This window comes from Nylanderia fulva, unplaced genomic scaffold (assembly GCF_048542155.1).
Source record: "Nylanderia fulva isolate GAGA-0341 unplaced genomic scaffold, ASM4854215v1 Scaffold2, whole genome shotgun sequence".
Taxonomy (NCBI): Eukaryota; Metazoa; Arthropoda; class Insecta; order Hymenoptera; family Formicidae; genus Nylanderia; species Nylanderia fulva.
Genome location: NW_028190263.1, coordinates 4,944,054 through 4,961,725, shown reverse-complemented (window position 1 = coordinate 4,961,725; position 17,672 = coordinate 4,944,054). Strand labels below are relative to the sequence as shown.

The 17,672-nt window shown below is 41.1% G+C and overlaps 1 protein-coding gene across 2 annotated transcripts in view; it reads right to left on the bottom strand.

The window, feature by feature from the left end:
• LOC114942915 (uncharacterized) overlaps window positions 1-17,672 on the bottom strand; it is a 76,338-nt gene that overhangs the window by 45,434 nt on the left and 13,232 nt on the right. For both annotated transcript variants that reach the window (XM_085482006.1, XM_085482007.1), the window contains exon 2: window positions 14,495-14,555. The gene's annotated coding sequence lies outside the window, so the exon portion shown is untranslated. The remainder of the gene's footprint in view (window positions 1-14,494; window positions 14,556-17,672) is intronic.

The window sequence follows — 17,672 nt, the reverse complement described above, 5'->3', positions numbered from 1 at the left end:
ATTTGAACTTGATAACTAGCTTCACATTCGATTAAAACCTCTATCGTGCACTAGAGATTCGCTTATATCTGAAAGCGAGCCAGGGACATGTGGCCCCTGTCTCAGGAGACGCCCCCTTCGTACATATAAGCATCAAAGCAATAATGGAATATTTCGATCATGACAGGAAGGGAAGAGATAAATTTATCATAAGAAAGACTTAAAAAAAATTACATAGAGAGAAATTTGCATTTAAATGTATCATGTATTAAAGTACCTAACCATAAATTGTGTAATAGAATTTTTTTATTTTAGCATACCATATTTTAAAACAGCACAGTAAGAGTACATTTTACTTTTAAGATATACATTTCGATTGCAGTAGTTTCGTAGGATTTCTGCGGTTATCAGTGCTAAGTATCCTGGTACGGGACCCGGGTTTCCTTCCTAGGAAGGACGAAGCAACAAGTGGCTTCTTAGCTCGGACAATCTTAGCTCAGTGTTCAACAAGTGTTCTCAAGTAAACACGCATCTCGAGAATGTCCCGTAAGAAACCTTGAGTAAAATGGTTACTAATTCTCGCTTAATGATTCTTTCTTAATCACCAGACATTTTGTTTCATGTAATAACGCGACGCCATTATTCGTGTACGTTTTACAATCTAGAGACTATAATCGCTATTTGATTTATAGAGATAAAAATTCAATATAGAAAATTTAAAAACTAAAAGTTTCTATTAACGAATATCGTTTTTCGCGAAAAATATTGCTAAACTTAATGATAGAATGTCTCTCAATTGTATAATCAATTTACACAGAAATTTAAATTATAACATTAAATATATATTTAATATGTATTTAAATCGTATTAAATCATATATTATAATGAGCCACATCAAATATTTACTGATTAAATATTGTGTTATTCTATATGATTGAGATTTTATTAATCTAAACTGATCGAATTACTGGAAGAGAGCGACTTTTTCAAATATTGCGTGACATGTGCGGTTGCATAAATTGGCTTATAGAGATGAGATTGTATACAAACGAGAGAAAAAAAGACAAATTCATTTTATGACATTCGATTTATCGCATTTTAGATGTTCTTGATGTCAGTGAAGCATAATATAGTAGTTGGTAATATATTAAGTCGGAACAAAGCGCGCGGCTAATTCCGAGACGAAGGAGAACACAGAAGAGAAAGAGGATAGCCCGGTCTCGCGTGCCGTGTCTAAATAATAAAATAAAACCAACCCTCTACAGAGGCCTTGGCCCGCGCTCAATACCTACAGCAACAAGTTGATATCTTGTTCCCTAGACGATTATAGTAGAGGTGGAGAAAGAAGCTCGACCAAGGGTAAGGGACATCGTCGTAAGAAAACGTTTGTCCTTTCTTCCGAGTTTCGCCAGCGGGACGTTTCTTTACATCAACAGGTACCTCCGTAACCCACGGCCCGGAAAATCTTCGAGGGCCGGATCTCTTTGGCCGCGAGAAGGGATCGAGAAAACTTGTGCTTCAAGAACGATGTGGGGTGGACGAACTTCCTTAGGGTTTGAGAAAGGGAGCTGGAATGGGACGAAACATTTCTTAAGGGTAAACGGAGCGAAGACGTTCAAATCGTGGCGTCTTGTAACCTGTTGAAACTCATCCCTCGGGAGATAAAGCGTCTTTTCGAGGGAAGAAGAAAAGCGGTGTAAATAAAGATGCCGGAAGTAAAGAAAACGAGAGAACGGATAACACAATTGCGTAATTACATTTATGAATTACAAATAACGATCGGATTTCTTATCAAATTGGCATCGCTCTAATAATTTAATCATGCTAATTATGATAAGTCAAATTGTTCTTTTGAGAAATGAATCAGCAAAATGATGAAAAGAGATTAAAAGTAATTAAAAGAAAAGTAAAAATTCTCAGATATAACCCGAGATGAAATGTATGCATAGATAGAGTTAGTTCCGAGGTCTCTAGATAAGACGGTCAAGAGAGAAAAAAAGAATTGTAAGAGAAAGTAAGAGACCAAACAGTGCGAAAAAAAGGAGAGCTGAGGAACAAGAGCTCTTTGAAGAAGTGACACCTTTGTTTTCCCAGAGAGCGCTCGAATGTAGCATGAAGGGTTAGTAGTCTCCAGGAAAATTGGCGTTAGGAGGAAATTATTCGGAAGTGGAGACAAAACCCTCTGCGTTGATGATGTACACTTGCACGATATTATGTACACATCAAGAGAATCGCTTAAAATATCGTATCAGATTGATACAGAATTAACTAATGTTACAGAACAAATGCATATCATATTAATATTATATATTTATAAAATAAAGCACACGTGCAATTATATTAATTTAATTGATAATCATATATCAATTGCGTATTGTGCAATTATATTTTAATTTATTCATATCGGTTTTAGAAATCGGATTCTAAAACTTGTTTTGCGTTTTCCAGGTTTTTTTTTTTCGAGCACTATTCAATTTAACCGGAAGGACCGATCGTCACGTTTTGCATTCTCCGAAAAATAGATCGCTCAATCGAATACCCATCGGTCTCTAAGAAATGATCAACCTCGCCTGACTTTTTAACAGCGTGTGCGCTTTTTATAGACACGGGTCTCTTCATAAGACGACGGAAGGGAGTATTGTGTCAATGCACCCCGCCGAAATAAATATTTAACAGCATCACTGCACCGCTACGTCAACATCCCGGAGACGTTCTTCCGGTGGCAGCCAGGAACTCACATGCCGCTCGATCATCTTCTTCTTTCGTCTCTTCTCGTCGGCAACAATCACGGCCGGAAGGAGCGAGCGATCTTGCACAGATTCCAAATATGCAGAACGCGGTTGCGACGCTCGAGCGCACATTGACAAAAGGACCGCCACGGGAGTCGACGCGGGGGTGGTTTGGAGGGAGAATGCGTAACCTATCCACGAGCGAAATGAAAAGGAGATCGCCGATTTTGTTTGTCCACAAAACCTCGCAAACACAGAGGCGGTTTGGCATTATACGGCTGTCGTAAATAGACAGCGGTGAGCCACCTACAAGCAGATGATGATGAGCCTTTTCGGGATTCTTCTGGATTATCGACAGACGGGTAGTGCGCACGAGCCGAACGTTGAAGGACGCGAGGGAGGAAGGGGAGATACGAAACAGAGAAACCAAATGACGAGAATCGTGCGGGAGTAATTTGAGATGCTCTTCTTCTTCTTCAGCTGCCATTGGGCAGATGCCAAAATTGGTACGACGGAGACAATGCTGCGAGGATAATGGACTTCTTAATTCGAGAACGTCTAGTTGAATCAACGTACGTATTTCTACCGCGGGCTGTATCTTTCGTATCAAAACGTCCGTTTTTGTCTCGTTCTTCCGAGAGAGCATAATTGCAATATTTCTATACATTGAAATGCAAATGAAAGCTGAATAAAAATGTATCAGAGATTATTAAAACGTATTAAAAAAAAAAATATATATATATATATATGTATATATCAAGAGAAAATGTGTCGCATGAAAAAGAACCACTTCACAAATGTTGTCTTTGGTGTTCAATTATAATGATAAAAGTTTTAAAGAGAAGCTTAAAATAATTCAAAAATAAAGTCAAATGAGTCAGATAATTCCCTTGCAAACGCAATGACATTTATGGGAACATGTGAATCTTTGTAATATTATTTGTATTTTTTTGTGGTCGGATACGATCAAACAGAAAAATTTAATATAAATCGACGAAATTCTTTCACCATTTTCGTTTAGCGCTCGTTTTCTCACTTTTACTCAGTAGGGAAATTAAAAAATTCGAAGATCTTTGAAGAGTATGTAACGCGAACCCTTCTCATCTCCTATGTTATATCAACGACGAGCGTATAGGTATGTATACACGTATACATATGTATTACGCGCAGACTCGTGAGGACATGCATGCGACTCATTGTCAGCTGACACCTGTAGACCTACCTATCTACCTACGCGGGGGATACATACGTGGCCACTTACTTAGGAGAAAACGGGGTGAAAAGCCATGACGCTTTCTTTTCAACAGGAATGCTGCTTTATGTATGTGTGCATTTTTGCTTCGGTATACTGCTACACATTATACCGAAAAATGACTCTTTTTTATATCTCATCTTTATTTAATCGCTCTTAAATCTCTAGGCTTCTATTGTCATTTTTCATCTCGATAATTGATTAAGTCACTTATATTTGTTGCGTAAATAACATTTTATGGATAAAATAAGCATCGCGGTTTTACATCAGGAGGTCGACCATATTACGAGAAGATTTCAGAGAAGCAAATTTCCCGAGAGAGTCTCTTTTAATTAAAAGACAGAGATATTACTCTTGAAAAGAACGAGGAGGTTGCTTACTTATTTATCTTGGGAACGAATGTTTGATGACCGAGCTACTTGCAACTAGAATATTTTTCTAATGAGAACGCGCGCGCGCACAACTCGAGGGTATTCTTATGCTCACGAAGTCGAGTAAATCGAATCTGTGCATTATTTTAGAACTTCTATGTTTGCAAAATTTATTTTATCTCACGTTAAATCGTCATTATTATTATTATAAAATCCATTTAATATTTCTACTATCAATAATGCGAATGCACTCAATAGCAATATGAAATAAAATAAGATTTTGGAAAATTTTTAGATGAAAAAGATTATATATATGCTTATGTAATACCGATTTAAATATCTATATAAAAAATGTAATCAGCTAGATAATAAATAATTTTTTCTTCTAAATATATGTATTCTCGTTAGATCAAGATCACACGTATAATTTTTTTTTAAATTGATATCATATATAATAAATAATATAATAATTAAACGTTTAAATAAATAGAAAAGTCTTTTTAAACATCGTATAATATTTTTTCGTAACGCTTATTCTCTATCTAAGCGTGACATAATTTTTATAGCACAATCAATTATTCATATTGTGAATTTATTAATGGATCGTCTCGTGTCGCTTCTTAAAGGGGTGGCGGCCGTAAGTAAAACCGCGCGTTATTACAGTGAGGTAGTTTACCATCTGCCTTTCGTTACCTGTAAATTTGTGCACCTGGATGCATTGGCGCGACACCGCGCGATTCTCGACCTATCCTCATATTGATCGACTGTTTATATGTATGTTTATCGATTCGCACGAAATTGGCGGTTACGACAATGATTTGTCAAAAATTGTGCCCGATTAATTCCGCACGCGGTACAAAGTGGAGAGAGGAAAGTTCCGTTTTACTTTTACTAAAATTAGTGCTCGAAAATAATTCCTTCAATTAAAGTCATCCCAAACAGACTGAGAATTTAATTGTACGCGGTTTGATATGATGCATCGTGTATTAGTGTGTGTGTGTGTGTGTGTGTATGGGAGATCTCTCATTGATTAGATTAATTTCGCGACGGATAAGCGAGAGATGCCAGATGAAAGAAAGGCAGCCAATTCCGTTTCCGTTCCGTTCGCATAACTCGACGAATTCGTAATAAAAACCTTTCAACGACGAGCGAATGATTGTTTGAACTGAAGCATCTCATAGTATCGGCGAGTGCATTCGATTTATGCACTCGATTAAACGCAAAAATCCATTGCTTAATTATCCGTAATATCCGTGGCAATCCGTGGAATATCATGGACCGCCGGGTCGGACCAGTTTGAAGAGCGACGAGTAGTGAAAAAAAAATCTACCTACGCATATACGTACACGCGTGCAGTCGATCGGCCGCGCTGGTTGGTCTGGGGGTAAAAACAAAAATCGAGGCCGAGCCCGCAGATACGCGGTTTTTGCGAAATTACGGGTCCCGCCTCGAACCTTCGCACACTCCCGTAAATCAATCGGCGCTTCGACATTCGTATATATTCTCCGTTAATTATTTTTATTCACGGCCCAGCGTATAGGAACGCCCAGTTCGCCGGCCTGGGAGTTCGTATTTTGTACGCATACGCACGAGTTCCTAGTCCACCCCGGACCACACGTTCCCGTTTTTACACATACGTATACGGAGACACATAGTCACGTCAGCGACGTACACTCTGACAGGCCAGGCACGTACGCTCGCACACGCAGACGCTTGGTTTAAGTACGCTCGATGCACCGAGATGTGCGTGCATGCACGTGTCGCCACGATCGACGCGCGCATGTGTGTATAACGCGATGTGTGCGTATACGTGTTGGTCACTCGTGCGCAGCATACGTCCGCGTGTATCGGCACACGCGTGTGCGTTACGTATTTTCGAATAGCGAGAGCCAGGCTGGTTCGTCAAATTTGCACATTTATTCGTTTACCGTCATACAATCGAGCTTAAAACTCGGGCGGACGCGTGTGAGTGTGCACGGCCATCCCGTCGGTGCACGGCCACGCATACACCTAGCGACCTCATCCCTTATTCATAACTCTTCGAAGGGCTTGATGGAGCTCCAAAGCTCACGACACAGCCCAACGATTTTTTTTTGCACTTCTCTCCTCTGTTTTTCTCTCGCCGGGGACGGGAGTCTGTTCCTTCCTCACAAAACACTTTGACGAACCTCATTCTATAATATAGATCTCGATAATATATCTCGCGTATTCAATGGGAAAGTTTCTCTCGAACCTGCGCTCCGAATTGAATTAATCCACGTTAATTCGCGAGAAAAAGCATATACGCGCGCTTTTTTACGACGAGAATCTTAACATAATATTTCGACATTTCGAGTTGATGATACCCGCGAATAAATGTGCGTCTATCCGGGTGTGATAATTTGCAGGATTTGCGAACGCGCCAGGCAGCTGCTAATTAACGGTTCAATTGCACACTCGGTCGCTCCGATAGTTTAATTGATTCGGAAATAGTTGCCTCGCGCGGGAGAGCCGTCGTCGGGAATGAACCCCCGCACTACCCTTGTCAGACACCCTGTGGTCAGGAGCCGCATGGAGATTCGGCAAGAAATAAATTACCGAACGCGCTTACTCTACACGGGTGCCCAAGAATGTCCACCCTTTCCACCTTCTTCCCTACTCGATGTTCAGCCTTGAGCCCTGTCGAACAATTCGCGAAACAATTCTGAAGCAAATCGAACGCTATCTCTTCTCGTTTCCCTCACTTCCGTTCAGGTAGGGTAAAAGTAAGAGGTTTTGCTTCGAAGAGAAATAGTTTGTCTTATCGATCAAAAAAAAAAACTAGTTGAAAATCGCGACGTGTGGACGAAATCGTCCAAAAGCAAAATTATTGCAATAAACTAGAAAGTTGAAGATTATATCAAAATATATTTTTATTCTCTTCAATTTCTAAAACTGAAGAAATGTATCGTGACAAAAATATTCATAAATTTGTTTATTTAAGTTATTGTGTTTTTAATGTTATTTCAAGATGTCACACAATCTTTGCTACGATAACGTTAGTATAGCTGTGCGAAAAATGGAGAAGCATGTTTGTCACATATACCCTTCTCGTAGTTTCGGAATCTCAAACTTTCAACATGCATGTAAGTAGTCCGTCGTACATGCACCGCCTTCATTTTCTCGCCTTTCTGTTGATATATTCGCAAAGTCCCGAGGAGCGCGAAACAATCGTGAACCGGAAAATTTTCCTCATTCTGCGTGCTTTCCGGATATCCGGCCGAGTCCAGAAGTATCACAGTTATTGTGTAACTACACGATACTTGACAGTCTCTCGGACGCGAGCGAGTAATTCAAAGTGTTTCACGCCGAAAAGTTTTTCAGCACGTTTGCTACCAAAGATTTGGTGTCTTGTTCCATATGTATTAATATTTATTTGTTAAAATATTAATAATTAATTCATATTCTTTATCATTTTTTAATTCCTAATTAATTCGAATTTTCCATAATTTTTCATTTCGAATTATTTAAATCTAAATTACACCACGCCACAAGAAGTCGGAAATTCCAGTCTCTCTGAGGGTTTTAATTATCTCCGATTGATCTAATCCTAAACCGTGATATACATATATATATAGAGACAGAGAGAGAGAAAAATATGATCGATCAAAGCCGCGCGTAGAGTGAATAAGACGCCGCCACTTCGGCCATTAACAGGAGTCTGCGAACGACAGAGAGGGACGTATCAAGGATAAAGGTATAAATGCAGCGCACGCACACATCTTGCACGAGGAGGATAGCAGCGCGTGTCGACGACAGCTAGGCACTACACGGCCGCGCATCGACGGCTGGATGCCCGCGGAACGGCTCGTAGAGCTCGCAGCTTTTAAGCTTGACGTGACCATTGGAAAGAACCGAGAAATCGAAGGAAGAGAGAGAGAGAGAGGCTGACTGCAATAATTATCGGACGTGGGAGGGGGAGGACGGATAGACGAGGAGAGGACAGGACGAAGGGACAGGACAGAGAGGACGGCTGAGAGCGAGAGCGGAGAGAAGAGAAGAGAAGAGAAGAGAAGAGAAGAGAAGAGAAGGGCGAGGGCGAGAGCGATCGCGAACGCGAACGCGAACGCGCGCGCGCGCGCGCAAGCAAGAGAGGGTGCGAGGGACGATGAAAAGTTTGACCGGACGCACAGCGAGCACAATGCATCGTGGTCCACCCTCCACCCCCGGGAGCGACCCACCCCATAATCCACCCGCATTGTACGACCAATCAATATTGTTTTATATCGTGAGACGAGACCGGCTTCGTTCGGCTTCGACGCTATACGCTCTCTCCTCGATGGTACATAGCTGCAGTTCGTCGAGAGTTTCTCTGGCTTCCGGAAATTCTTTCGTATCCAGAAGGCTGATGACCTTCCTTTCACGAGTCTCAGACATTCGCGAATTCGCCGACTTAATTCTGGGGTCTCGTCATTTTTATAACAATGACGAGTCTCTCTTCGAATTATTCAACTTCGTTATATCTGGAAATTCTTAATCGGATCCGTTTCGTTCGACGAAGAATGGATAGACATGCTACGCGTCGATCTGATTGTATAGCGAAGTTTAAGTAAATGTATTTATGAAGAGTAGCAATGCACGTTTCAGACGTGTAATGCAAACACGAGCTCCGACGTTCGCGAAAGTAAATATAAAATTCCACGTGTTACGATTAATACCCTTTATCCAAAGAGCGCAAAACACACGCGTTTATTCAGTGCACGCGATAAATGCAGGTTCATTGATTAAACATGAGAGCGATGCGCGTATAATTAATTAATGAATGGCTTCCGTGTGTAGTGTATGAAAAACGGTGATTCCTCATTTTTTGGTATTGCGCGATACACTGTCATTATATGCGATTTTCATTCATTTAATTCGACCGAGTCGATACGCGTACGCGCTTAATTAGTTGTTGCGTATGTGTCGAAATTACTCGTACACTTTATGCTCCATTTCAACAACACGTAACGGTGGAAAATTTGAGGTTGATTATTCGATATATTTATACACTGTGAATTTCAAGAAGTGCGTGTCGGAACGCTGATACATACATTATTATCGACTCGATAAAATCACCTATCGCTCCGAAAAAACTTGGCAAAATTAAAGTCAGAAATTTCTTGTAGCAATACGTATAGAAAAAATTAATCAGCACGCATTATACAAGATTTAGAGCTAATTAGATATATTCATATACAATAGTAAAGTCTAGGATGATTAGAAATAGATATTTCAAATAATTACAATTTCATCGAAAATGATCATCGGACTCTCAACATTTTTATTCTTGATAAATATTTTCTATTAGATCTAAGTTGCAAACATATTTTTTTGAGTTTGGTCTTTATTTAACTCGAGATTCAGCATAAAACGATAATTCGAACAACTTCATCCAGAAGATCGAGATATTCAGACCGATTTTTCTCCGCCAACGAACCGACTGAAATTTTCCTTGCACAAAAGAAAAACGCGTAAAGAAACGGCGCACAATGTGCATCCGGTTGGCTTGTGCGCGATGACGCTGATTCAGGATTATTCCTCCTTCTTTAATTATTCTGCCTCCTCTCCTTCGCCCTGGCGTAAATGTCGCCATCGTCATCGTCTTCTCTCTTTCGCTCTCGGAAGGACATGAAAGTCCGGCGCGCGACGCGAATTATCGAGATAAGATAACGAATTATCTTTGAGAACACACTTCTTGGGCAGGAACCGGAAATATTGCCCGACGATAATGGCGATATCTCGCAAGAACCGTCGCGTTCTCTACGATGTTTTATTTTTTTTTTCCTACACCTACGTCATGCGTCAGAAAGTCGAGAGTGGATATATTTTTTTCATCTTTGAAGAAAAGAATTGAATTTGAAAAATAAATCTTGAAAGTACTCTACTGAACGAATTCGTATTTATAAATTTAAATTGATTGAACGTGGTCTTTTTTTAAACTGCTACACGTATTACAAGTACGATAATGCAACGACGAGGCATTCGAAGATAGCACGAATCGAGGACCGACCGGAGTCATTTTCGCATGTCTAGTGGCGAACTCATAAGCCCGCACGACATATGCACACATCTATTTGCGTAATTACCCCTATGTGTGCTTGTATTCGCGTGCGAGAGATTATACATGTCTGTACACAAACGTGACACATTCGCACGCTCTCCTTCGAATAGAATTCACCATTCGCCTTCCGCTCATCACGCGCTCAAATATCTATACGAACATGCCGACCGTGAACGTAATCTTCGAGCTGCCATTAGCTCCATCAAAAGTATTTTATTTAATACCCGTCCACCATTTCGATCGCGTGCGGATCCGTGACACGATTCCGACATAATTCTTTATTTTTTTTTTTTTCTGAATCTTGATCGGGGCAAGAGAAACAGCGATCGGCAGAATGCAGCGGCGCGATAAGCGAGAATGATAGAGCGCTTACGAAGAGCGCTTCCCCACCCTTCGCTCTTGTCGCATATTGCGACACAAATGCGAGGACGTTATTCTTGTCACAATTATTTTATATGGAATATGTGTCACCATTCTACAATCCGGTGAGGCGGAATTATAGACAGAGCCCCGACATTTCGCGTCACGCACAAGATCGCGAATCTTTCTATCATTCCCAAGTTGTCATTAATCGTAATTACAACCGACACACGGCTCAATTTAATCAAGTCCGGCAATGGCGGAATTTTTGCGCAAGCGAATAGATACGCTTCGTCTCTCGCGAAAGAGATGTGTATACTTTAATCCCGGCGGTTATATATTTATCGGACGTATCGCGTGCAGAGACCCAACGCGTTCGTAATTGTTACGCGGATTCTTTATACCTTCGTTACACCGTGATTGGTCGAGGTGGATAATCGAGCCTCAGGAGTCCAATCGCGTTGCTGGGACTCAGCGACCGAAGATCCGGCCCCATTCGTCGCACGGACTCGTACAAAACGACATTCGTTCCGGAAGAACAAGCCGATGTACCATTGTCATTCTCCATACTCTCGACGGCTGTTTAATGTACCCATCCCCGTCTCCTCTCTTCTCTCGACAACGAAGCGATCACACTGATAAGTGCCTTCGTGTACACTTACGTGTACTTATGTGTCCACTTATGTGGGATATGACGTAAATGTCCCATCTATCCATTCTCGGCGACATTTCTGCATATCGCGAACGTTGGAGCAGCGAAGAAACTGTCTTCCTCTCTATCTCTCTCTTCTTCTCTTTCGTTTACGACATATATTTGCATCATACTTACTCGAATCATGCAAATCCCACGGATTAAGAGAATAGAAATATATAAATTTCTCCTAATGATCACTCTCGTGATCTCAATCTCGATAAAGTTTATCGTTGATTCCCGATACCGATGTATATTCAGCATCTCTTTGACGAGGGGCTGCGATGTCCGGCGACGCGTAAAATCAGGGGCGATTAGTCGGAATGCACACAATTAGCGCTGCAGCCGCTCGATGCGGTATTACATTCCACGCGACACGCATAGACGTGCAGTCGGATAATAGGTTTTTGTCGTAGATCTAATATCCGCTGTTGTCAACTAAGAATTCACGTTTCATTAGGCGCCGATTTATAGATTGATATATATATAAATTTTTTTTATCATCGAAAAATTGTGCGATGTACAGATTACTTGACAGTCAATACTTTGCTGTTTGATCAGCTGATGAGATAATCAAAGGTAATAAATTTCGATTTGTTATATTTGCACAAAAATATTTATATAAATAATTTGAATTAATTGCGTGATTGAATTACATTTTGGATAAAATGAATCATGCGTATTTGTGGCAAACAGATCCTTAACGAGAGTTTGAGAAATGTTTCGCTCGTCGAGGTTAATCGAGGGTGAACCGAGACTCATCTTAGACAGATGTCGAAAACCGACCGCAAAGTTCATAAGGCCGTTATCCCTTTATTACGACTTCACGAGACTAATCTCAAATTTCTCCAAGTCGTCGTAGAAAGCGATCGCTCTGCTACATTTAACCAAATTTACAATAATTTAAAAATGTCCACGTACGACATAAGTGCCATTATCGGAATTTTAATATTTCAACGCAAATTTATTATAAATGCATTTCAATTAATACCTTCTCGCGCATACAAAATTGACGATTAAAAGAGATCGACCGCTTTATGATATCGTTTCCGGATCACGAGACGTTCTTGTTAAACGTGCGTACGGCATCGCGAAATCGAGCGTGTCCGAAAACAAAAAGCACCGCTTGTCACCAATGTATACCAGTGATGTCTGCGGCCCCGGATTCACCGAACCACAGAAAAAAAGATATTTTCCGCCCGTAGACACCAATAAGAGAGCGCGCGTTCCCTTCCCTCATTTTTTTCCTACTCGCAGTCATCAGCGCGCGAAATGTCCTCCCCGCCATCCGGGGCCTTTGATGTCGAACATTACGGAATACGAAGGATCTCCCAGAGCGTATAGCAGAGAGAAATTCGACGCCCTGCCACCCACGGTGACCACTCGTAAATTGTCGCGCTCTCACCCCCTCGTCGCCTGTCGCGCTTTCGAAGAGCTCGCGCGCAAAGAGAAGAAACACTCTTCGGCATCGTTCTCGCACTTGAGCGAACGATCGTCGGCAAGAACGTGTCGAGGTTAGCCGTCCTTCTCTCCCTCCCTTTTCGCGAGACTGGGAAAACAATTAAGGGAAGGCGAGGCGTCGCCTTGTATGATAATGCGTTGTAACCTCCGACACAAGAGAAACGATATGATAAAGGAAGAGGAGGATTACACGGCGCGATGGGGGAGGTGAGCAGGAGGAATGCATGAAACGGGGGTTGTTCAGGTACGTGATGAGGGAGAAGGGGATCTAGAGAGCGCGGCTAGAGAAGAGAATACGGAGTGGTTGGTCGAGGGGAGGTTAGCGGAGGTCGCGGTTCTTACTTTGCATTCTTTTGTGTATCGTCCTGAAACTCTCCGCACCCGCCACACTGCTACCCAGAGTCGTCCTTCTCTCCCTTGAAGCTTGAACTAACGCCCGAGATTTTAAATACACTTGTCTACTTCACATACCGTTCATAAAGACACATATGTCGTCTGTTGAACGAGTGAGCACGAGAGCAGAGGTCTTGGAAAGCGAGATATAGGATCCCGCACGGGCGGGACTGAAAGAGAGATAAGGACGAGAAAGAAGAACCCAAAGGAAATGGAAAGAGAATGTGCGTCGCAGATAACGATATGAAATGCATTTAAAATTCTAAGCATCGACCGCATTATCAGAAGGAGACTCTTCGTCTGCATGAACCTATGCAGATGGAGAGCCGAACCGCGCGGAAGTTGAAAGAGGAAGGGACGAGAGAGCTCGCGTGATTTTTTTTCGTATATATGTGGACACACGGGGATTACATCTGTCTGATACTCTCAGTTTTAATAAAAACGCATTATCTAATATTCCATACTCTGGTATCACACACATATCAAATGTATTATGCATGTATATTCATGTCATCTTTCATGCATTATATATATATATATATATATATATATTATATTCCGCGCAAAAACTAAAAACTTTTTATGATATTTTCAATTATACAGAAGGATTTTATATTCGTAAATATAGAACATACAATATGTATGTGTATATATATATATATATATATATATATATATATATATATGTGTGTGTGTGTGTGTGTTAAGTGTAAAATTTGTAAAATTATTTTTTACGAACAGTAAGAAGTATCGATTGCGCTTTTCGAAAATAGATAGAGAGATGAAATAATAAAATCATGCATAAAACCTATAATATAGTATTGAATATATAGAATTGAATAAATTATAAGTGTTTTATAACTTGGCTTGAAATTATTAATATTTTAATTTGATATCGAAGTATTGCAAGACGCTATTCAAAACGCAACGTTTGTAATTAATACATTACCTATTCGAAATTTGCAATATTCCTGTACGCTTTTAATTGCAAGTTATGCAGCAGCCAATAAATTGTCACCGAAATAATAAGCAACGTTAAATATTGTACATTCGGCTCTACCAAGAGAATATTTAAGTATGTATTACTCAACCGATGACTTACATTAATCTACGCAATTGCGCGATCGCGATAAGATTTTCAAATTTCAATCGATCGATCGCACAATTTTCAGAGTATAATGATTAATTTCAACTTACCTCTCTTGCGTCCCGGTATCCGCGCACCAACCAGCTCTCTGCTACGGCGTCATTCGTCAATCTAAACAGAGGAAACGTAGTTTTAGAAATGCGAATATACGGATATCTCTGACGGCCAATTCGTCTTGATTCTCCCGATACAATAATAATTACGCTATAAGTACAAATTCACGGATAATACGTCCGTAGAGCATTCATCAATTCATGAGATACAGAGTCCTCCCAGTGGAAGAACGAATGGGCAATTTTGCAATTTTTCTCTCGCGCGGGTATGTATAATGCGACATAGGGGGTATCGAAGGTGTACCCCAAGAGTACGTCGATTCAATAAGGCAACGACATGCGTGGAAGGGGACCGGAAAGATCCTTTCAAACGGGAAGAAAGAAAGTCAGGCGCGAGATTCGCACCATTCAACTCGCGAGTCTACTCGGGGGAAAGATGCAAAAAGACCTCTCCTTCGAGATGTAATTAGCACATCTTTTCGCGACGACGCGCAACAATACGCCCTTTTAATTAGTATGCGTCCACCGATTCTTCTTCGCTACAGCGCCTCCGTACCACCCCCTCCTTCCCCCATCACCCCGCTGCTACCACCCCCTTCGTACGCGTAAACGATGACGACAACGAACACACGTGGTCGATTTCACACATACACGCTCATGCATACACATAACACACACGCACACATCGGAGCGCAGCAACGAACCGTGCGCGTTTATGTCGGCGCATCACACGCTACTGCACCGCAGAAGTGTCAATACGTGGGTGCGTGTACGCGCGCGGCGAACGAGCTCGCGTGCATACCGGTTTGCATTTACGGCGGATATACTCGAGCGCGTAAGGCGTTCCTGCGGTATAAAGAGCCGCGACGAGCGTCGACGTAACGACATGTAATTCGATGCGTCGCGCTCATTTTCCGCTCGTAAATCGCTCGCCATCGCCACTAGCGCAATTTCGAAATCATTAGCGAAACATCAGCGAGGTTGAACTTGGAAGAAGCGCGAGAATAATTGTCGATAGCAACGCCCGCGCGATTTCTCCAATAATTTCTTCCACAATAAAAGACGCATGCATACGTGCACATGTGTGGAAGAAAGGAGGGATTTATGTATGTATGATTTATGGAGCGTGAGCTAAGTATAAGTTGTCTTAACACTGAAATAAATGTCGAGATTCAACAATAAATTATTAAGCTTACCGGTATCGAAGAACACAGATCGAATTTGCTAATAATTTTCTTATAGACTTCCACGGTAATGCATTGATTTCAATAGTAGAGACGTCAATAGTCTAGCCATTACCGACTTTCAAAACTTTGTCGTCTGTCACCGATAACCCATCGTAACAATTGTCGATGACACGTATAACATAACTCAGGGACACGACGCGACGAAATAATGCGATAATCCCCCTGCCCCCGCCTTATTGTGCGTACAAGTAAATTATGCCACTTTTTTTCTGCAGCTCGCGATGACGTGCCAAAGTATAACGATACAGGGTGCATCTCAATTAAGCGCGAGCGATCGTAAGCGCGCGAATTCATACATTGCTTCAACCTATCGATATCGGCGAAGGTCACGTGGTTCAGATGCGTACGTTCCCACGTCTTAAAGACCGCGCTTTATCGTCAAACGCAACCACGTCGATATATAACGCGGGCGAGCGTGACGCGTTAACGCGATATGTCGATCCGCAATTACCGTGCGAGCCTCCTCCACTCGCATCCTCGAGACAATTGTAGGGGGATGACGAAGGACGCCAATTGCTGCTGAGCCAGCGACAGAAAGCTGCACGATTTCCGGGATGTGTGTGTTAATATCTGACATTAGATCGAGTGTCATTCGCGCGCGATTACGCAGTGATTACGCGAAATGAGGGAAACAAATGCAAGAATATATATGTATGTCTACTGATTGCGGCACTATAAACTTTTCCATGTCAGGGAGAGACAAAAGCAACAAATTATAATCTACGACGATATACATAGGATATGTGTGTGTGCATATATATGCCATTTAATACATGACTATTTTCTTACGTAATTATATCTTAAGTTTCAAGCAAAGGACGATACTACTTCAATATTGTTAAACCTCGTAAATAAATCGTAAAGTATTGACCGAAGGAAATGTCAAGCTCCACAACGTGTAGAGCAAGAAACTTTTGTGATTTTGAACGCAAAATCAAGTTTACAATAACAAATTTGCAACGTGTCCGATATGTCTTCTATTAAATACGAAAACATCATGATATAAATTTATAATTGTACGTATTAGTCTCTTCATTGGCATGTATAAACATGTTGTAATTCCATTTATTTTAATAAAGAGAAAATAAAGAGTATATTAAATATGCAATGAAACGTTTTACATTCATTATGTTTTATCGAAATATATACTATTTTAATTACGATAGCATGCGATATACACGTGTCGATCTCGACGGGGCGGTTTAAAATGTCCGACCGAAAAATCGAGTTATATATCCGATTTCGAAGCGCCCGATCTGTGTCAATGCCACGATTTACAGTTGCAAACCTTTTGGGAATTGAACGAATATTGAAATTGCGGGAAACGCACAGAACTTTTGCATAATGAGCTGGTGGCGGCTCACGGACACGCACACACACCAATCGCAGCGTCGGCGCGTACATGAATATTTTCATTTGATTGCGTTAATTAAACTCGCGCTACCCAGGCGATGACCTTTGAAGTTCAGCGGCACGCGCGGTACGCATACACCAATTACCGATATTATTAATTGCAATGTGTGCTCCCTGTTTTCGGCAGTCATTGAGTTTGCCTGGCGGACGAGACGCGATATCTTATTACACCCGTAATCTTATGCCCTTTAATTGAGAAAGGTCTTTCCTTCTAAAGCCTAAGCGCAGGAAATCGTAGACTATCAGTCAAATAATGTCGTCAAATCAATCGATTTTTTGTCTTTATACAAATTATATTGTATGCATATTTTATATTATAATGATAGGTAATTGTATTTTTTAATCATTCATTTCGCGGTTAAATCGTATCGATAACGCTCTAAATGCAGTGCATCTTATTGCAAGCAATTGCAAAATGTTTGTGATAATGCAGTTTGCATCGTCTTTAAAATTGTTTCGCGGTTTTGCGGTGAGATTTTAAACCGACGTTGCAAGAAATTAAAGAGATTTAACGG